Raw genomic sequence first — 6,807 nt, 5'->3', positions numbered from 1 at the left:
AGCCACAACGCCCCAGTTTCTCTCTGTTCCTCTTTCGGTACCGTTTACGCAAATCATCTTGATCATCCCTGCACACGTGAATACTTCCCATCCATTGTACGCTTACACAGGATTTTCACTATGTATGTATGTATGTATGTATGTATGTATGTATGTATGTATGTATGTATGTACATACAAAGCTTGGCAACGAAGAGTGTGTTTCTGGTTTCCCAGCAGCTCCTTTGGCCCTTCAGTTGTTTTGGGACTACACTTCCCATCATCCCTGTTAGCTAGGGATGATGGGAATTGCAGTCCCAAAAACAACTGGAGGGCCAAGTTTGGCCATGCCTGCTTTTTAGGGAATGCAGGGCGCTCCTCCCACAACCCTCTTTGTAACACAGTTTTACTGTTTCCGCGCTCAGGCAGCCCTGCCTTGGATGCGCACCTCCCTCGAGTGTATATCTGAAGAGGTGGGGCTAATAAAAGTCCAGAAAATCAACTGCTTTGCTTCTCCTGCAAAATTCCCACCCAGCCAACGCCTAGAAGAAGAAAACATCAGCCGCGCTCTAAGGAGGAACTGACTGGACTGAATCTGGGAGGAGCAGGAAGAGCGCAAGAACCGCGCAGAGCCAGGAGGCGGCTTCGCTCCTGCCTGCCTCCCTCCAGCGCCTGCCGGAGCCTCGCCCCTTCCCTAGCTTCCCCCGCGCCGACACAGCAAGCCGCATGACCGGAAGCAGCTTCCCTATTGGCTGCCCCGCCAGCTGTGCTTGCTGCTGACGGCATGCCCCTTCTTGCAAGCAACTTTTCAAATACACAGTACTGTATAGTCACGATTGCTCATAGTACTGGACACCGACGACAGCAACTCTTTATTACGATCGTAGACCCGCATAAACTGGACAACGAGATCCCACCATAGCTGGCAACTTTCCCCTTTTCTTGCGAGGAATCCTATTCGGAATAAGGGAATTTCCCTTAAAAAAAAAGGGGGAAAGTTGACAGCTATGGATCCCACCGGTCACCATAAAATGTGGTGGGGTCTTTACAGTCACTGACTTGATCGCGCGTGCAAGCAAGCTGTCTCTCACGAACAATGCACCGGCCCTCACGTCCTTGTTGAACTACCCCTCCGTCCGAGGCCCAATCTTAAACTACGGGCTCTTTGAGGAACTGGGAGCTGCCTTGCAAACGGGTGGTGGTGCAGAGGAAGAAAGGTGATGTGGGTTTGCTATTCGTGAAGAATGGCTTTCGTGGTTTATGCCTCAAAGGTAAAAGATCAGAAAAGGTGTGAATTTGGAAAGCAGCAGAGGAGTATTTTTTAAAAGGGGATAACTTGTTTTTGGAGCAAACGTCTTGGGCTTTGCAGTGCTGAGTTTGAATGCAAGTAGTGCTAAAGAATTTGCTGATTAGACTGAAGTCTTAACCGTACCTGGAAATAAGCCCCATTGTATTCAATAAGAATACCCCATTGTATTGAGTGGACATGGTTAAGAAAGAACGTGCTGCACCTCCGTGGTGCCTGATGTGAGTTCTTCTGTTCAAGAAACTTGGCTTGTGGAGCTCTCCCTGGCTCTCCATAGTCAGAAGAATAGACATAAGGAGCTTTACGGACAGTTTTGTGATACTTTTCCTTTTTAAGGTAAGAAAGAGTGCCTGGCTCAGTATGACTCTTGCAGGATCCTTTGCTTGGCTTGGCAGGGATAGTATTTAAGCCTTTTGCAGCTCAGTGTGGCTGGGGAAATTTCTAGGAGAGTGGCTGGAAGCTTTCCAATAATACAGGGTGAGTCTTAAAAGAGGCCCTGGTGGAACATGTGTACTCTGTATCCACGGGGCCTCTTTTAACAGATTCACCCTTATAAGAAGTTATTACTTCCCAGTAGCTATTTTATGGAGATGGGAATTTAGTGGTGTGGATGTGGTCCCTACACGGAATTTGAGAAGATATCAGGCTTAAATGTTTGGATATTGGTAGGTCATGTGAGTTCAGTGGTTTTGAGAGTTTTTCTAAAAAGCTGGAACAAAGTATTTTGGGAGCAGCTCATGCTATTCCTAGATGGAAGGAGGTGGGAAGAAACTGGAATATGACTGCATGGTGGACAGATGGATGCAGTAGGGTAATTTGGGAGCGTAATGCAACTTCTGGGAAGGTTAGATGTACCTTGGTAGGGAGAAATTTATTGGAGAACAAATACTGTTAAGCTATAATTAAAAGGGTACTTAGGTGGGCTAAAAGAAATATGTGAAGGCAATGTTGTGGAAACATTTCAGTAGTTACACCAGTAGCATTGATATAAAGACAGATAAGGAAAATGAATGCTATCTGGAGGAATATTCCAGCTTTGCTTATTGAGAATCATACGTGCCCTTCTTAACTCTCATCTCATTTGTAAGCTACTTATGCAGCCACACCAGTTTCCTTAGATGCCTCCCACTTTTCCTTCTTGTTGTATTTGTCTGTGTTTGGGGCTTCAATATTTCTCCTTTTAGAAACAGTTATCCATCTTGGACTCCCTTCTCTGTATTTTTGACCATGGGATCTCATCCAGTAGCTTTTTCAGTTTTTTAAAATTGGCCTTCTTAAAGTCCAGAGCGCATGTCTGACTACACTCAACTTTCCCTTTCCTCTGTATCATGAAACCCAGAAAGAACTGATCACTTCCTGCCAAGTTTCCCAGTACTTCCACTTTGTTGATCAATTCCTCCCTGTTAGTGAGGACGAGGTCTAGGATAGATGATCCCCTTGTTTCTTCCACCTTCTGGGATATGAAATTGTCAGCAAGGCAGTGGAGAAATCTGTCAGACCTTACATTCTTGGCAGAGTTTGAGTTCCAGCAGATATCGGGGAAATTGAAGTCTCCTATATCTCTCCTTTTTAGTGTTTGGTGATCCGCTCTAGGAAGGCATCCTCCAAGCCTTTTGCCTGGCTTGGTGGTCTATAGCAGACCCCACAGTAAGGTCACTGTTGTTTCTCTCTTCTACAATTTTACCCATATACTCTCAGTCTGCTTTTCACGATCCAGGTCATGGATTTCTTCACAAATTTACACATCCTATACATATAATGCTGCTACTCCTCCCTTCCTGTTTGGTCTATTCCTTTTAAACAGGTTAAACCCCTCAATTCCTACATTCCAGTCATGGGTCTCATCCCACCAGGTTTCAGTAATGCTTTCCAGGACATATTTGCCACTCTGAATTATTCCAATTCATCTTGCTTGTTTCCCATATTCTGTGTGGATTTATGTAGAGAAAACTGAAACCATGAGTTCCGTCCAGCTGTTTCCTCCTTGTAGTTTCCTATGAGATGTCAGAAGCCAGTTAAAAAATGACATAAGCCAGTTACAAAAAACAATCCAGCTTTGCTTTTGTTTACAGCCTTTATGTTGTCTAAAAGTATGTGTAAAATAGTTTCCCTCAAAGTCCAGTGACCAACACAATAACAGTGCAATACTACACTTTTACTTGGGAGTATGGCCCACTGTGTTCAATGGCTCTTACTCCAGGGGGGATAGCAGTCCCAAACCCAGCTTGGCAACAGTGGATTGTAACACAGTGGTGTAGCCACAGTCATATCCACAGCCCCATTGCTCCCACTGGCTGTGACAGCTAAAGACCTGATGCTGGCGTAGCAATCAGGTCCACATCAGAGCCAACGCCATCATATGATGCCAGTGAGGCCAGCCCAAGATCCAGTCAATCCTAGACTGATTCAGCCCCTCTATGGCCCGGAAATGGCTCATTTTGGATTTTTTTTTGCAGGAATCGCAGTGGTGGATCTTTTGCCTACCTGCACTTCAGGCAGAATGAAGACCACTCCAGAAGAGTGACACCAGTGTCATGTTGTGGAGGCCAGCAGAGCTGGTGTGGTCTGGCTGGAGGAAGACTTCTGCTCCATACATGCCCCATAACCCCCTATTGTGGGGTTAGTTTGCAGGGTACATGTGCCTAGAATTGCACTGGTTGATTCCTCGGAAAAGCTGAAGTTCATTACATTAGATGGTTTAAAAACAGTGAGCAAAAGAGAACAGAACTTGATAAAGTAGTGCTGATAATGTAGTAGAAAGAGTTGTGTAGAGGAATATTCTGAAATATTATTGTAAACAGTTCATGTAAACTTTAACAGCAATGAATAAGAAATTGAAATAATGTATGTTTAAAATTATCCCCAGTTATTTACCTTTGTCAATAAAAGAAGCTAGTCCATTTGTCCTGTTTTCTTTCTTGAGAGATTACTACAGACTTGTAAAAAACTTGCTATTTTTTCCATTTCCATTTAAGCAGTGAAGATGATTTGGATCAACAATGGATAAAAAAGCACTCCCTCTTCCATATTGTTCAATAAAATTCAGAAATACGAGTTCATCTTGCGTAGGAGAAGATCAGATTCTGGATAATTGCAAACGTTAGATCTTGGTTGTTTTCAGGTAGGAAGGCATCTTGCTGTCAAGTTTCCTGTCAACTGAGGTGAACTGGAATTGTTCAGATATATTATAAATCTCGGCAGCATTGCTGTTGGCATGCAAATGATGAGAAAAGCTCTTTGTTTGCTTTTTATATCAACTGCTTTTATATTATACTTGTCATTGTTTGTGGAGGGGACAGATTGAAGGGTCAGAGTGAGAACACCTTATGATGGAAAAACAAAGAATGGCCAGAATGAAAATGTGTCAAACAATCAAAACAACTTTACTTAACTATTCCTATTAGTTTCTACAGAGCACGAAGAGGCACCATGCTTTTTGAATCAAATGGACAGCAATAGCTTTTTCCAAATTATTCACAAATGAACAACTCTAATTATACACACATCGTAATGAGTTTTTCCAACCCTAGCTGTTTGACTTCCCTGGTAACCGCTGCATTTTTAGAACACAAAAGCAGTGGATTTTCAATAATGATGCAGTATTTAACTATTTAGGCTGTCACAATACAAGAGTGGGGCATGGAAACAAGGTTGACAACGTTATACTGATTTTACCTTGTTTTTCTATTTATTGGTTTTTGTATACACTTAGAGAGTTTGTTGATTCAGCATTTTGTAAGCCATTCTAAATTAACAAAATCATTTTTTAAAATTAAAAAACACAGGAAGGGGCAAAAAACAAACCCAATTGTGTTGCAGTGTCAAAGTACCATGAAATGCATCTATTTCGGGACTCTGATGGTAGCCTTTCCTTCAGACAAGGATAATGAGCTACTGACACATAATACATTGCTTCTCTGGAGTTAGACCATTAGCTCTTTGAGCTCAGTATTGTTTACACAGGCTGGTAATGGCCCTCTAATGTTTCAGGCAATGCCAGGGATTGAACCTGAATGCAAAGCATGTGCTTTACTGAGCTCCAGTCCTTTACCTGTTACAGGACTGTTGACAGGTATGTGCCACCAAGATGGGAGTCTCTGGGGCTCTTGCACACAGTCCTCTGACGCAGGGGCCCTAGACTGTATACTTCAGATCAAGGGATGGCCCACCAGAGCCAAGAAGATGCCAGTCTAGCTAACAAGCAAGTATTGGAGGAAACAAGGCATTCTACCAAAAAAGGGTTAACGCTTGCCATGTTTAAGACTAGGCTTTTTAACCCAAAAAATACGTTTAAAATTGGGGCTGGTCTTATACACGGGTAGTGCTGAGGGGGTGTTTTCTTAATTTGGAGTCCCCAAAAATGGGGGGAATCTTATACATGGGGGTGTCTTATACACGGAAAAATACAGTATTTTGTTGCTGTCCAGAAACACTCCCAATGAGCCATGTGGGGCAGATTTCAAACTGACTGTTAGTAGAAATAAGACCTATAAGGGAGGAAGAATTCACTACCCTACAAAAACAGCTGGTGGATGTAACAGTTCTTCCAATGCCACAGGGCCTGATGCCCTTGGGGGTTTCCCAGAAGGCTCCTTCTTTTGTGCTCTGCCTAGAAGCGCAACTCAATAGTCTGGCTTTCCTCTAGGCTCTTTCACAGCACCTTTCCTTTTTAAGTCTGCTTTCAAAGAGAAATTTGTTTGCTATTTCATCCAGTGTTCTTCCAAAAGCCAGCTGGCGCTGAATGCTAAATGGCAAAGGAACAAAGGCACAACTTCCAAAAGTATTTGGAAATGTTCTGGGAGCTGCTGAAGCTGTTCTTTATAGCTTTTTATCCGGAGGCCTGTTGGCTGTTGCTAGATGGCCATGTCCTTCATGAAAAAGATTCTCACAAAGCCTGCAGATCTTTATTTTTAACGCCTACCCAAACAATTATTTAAGTCCATTAGCAGTAGCATTTGGCTTAACCTACAATTGCCCAGCCACATAGTTGTAATATACTCTTTATTGTTTATATAGTGTTGTAATTGGAATGTGGCAAGGATATGTACATAAAAGGCATATGATAACACCCCAAATCATTGTAAACAACCAAAGCAGCCTAAGATACTACAGTCCTCCTGCTTTTATAAAACAAAGACTGATAGCCAACTAAGTCACGTTCTGAGTAGACCCATTAAAATCAATGGACAAATTACTAGAGTCCATTGATTTCAAAAGGTCTACTCTGAGTATGACTAGCATTTGATATCACCCCAACACCCCAAAATAGTTTGCCTTATTTTAACTACATTGCTAGTTAATCTCAGGCTTTGTAAACAGGTCAGTAGGAAAAGACGGGGTCTCTCAATCTCACCTCCTTTTCTCTCAAACACACTTTAAAGCAAACAACTCGTAAAACGAGATACAGATCTGCAAGTAGCAAAAGTAACTGTTCTCTCAGTTAAAACAAGCTAGCCAAAAGGTTTCACAATGCTTCAGTAAAGAAAACAAGGATGATGTAACAACCTTTTCTACCCAGCTAG

General features: G+C 42.7%; 1 long non-coding RNA gene across 2 annotated transcripts; it reads left to right on the top strand.

Moving 5' to 3' along the window:
- The first annotated feature begins 720 nt into the window (after nucleotides 1–720).
- LOC310659770 lies at nucleotides 721–4,185 on the top strand. 2 transcript variants are annotated; one of them, XR_014502985.1, is made up of 2 exons: nucleotides 721–1,250; nucleotides 3,742–4,185. It is a non-coding gene; the product is annotated as an uncharacterized lncRNA (long non-coding RNA). The 2 variants fall into 2 exon arrangements; XR_014502986.1 differs by having other exon boundaries at nucleotides 721–1,621.
- Nucleotides 4,186–6,807: the final 2,622 nt, after the last annotated feature.

The sequence above is a fragment of the Podarcis tiliguerta genome, assembly GCF_965153285.1.
Source record: "Podarcis tiliguerta genome assembly, chromosome: 11".
Classification (NCBI taxonomy): domain Eukaryota; kingdom Metazoa; phylum Chordata; class Lepidosauria; order Squamata; family Lacertidae; genus Podarcis; species Podarcis tiliguerta.
This window is presented reverse-complemented; position numbering and strand designations above follow the sequence as displayed.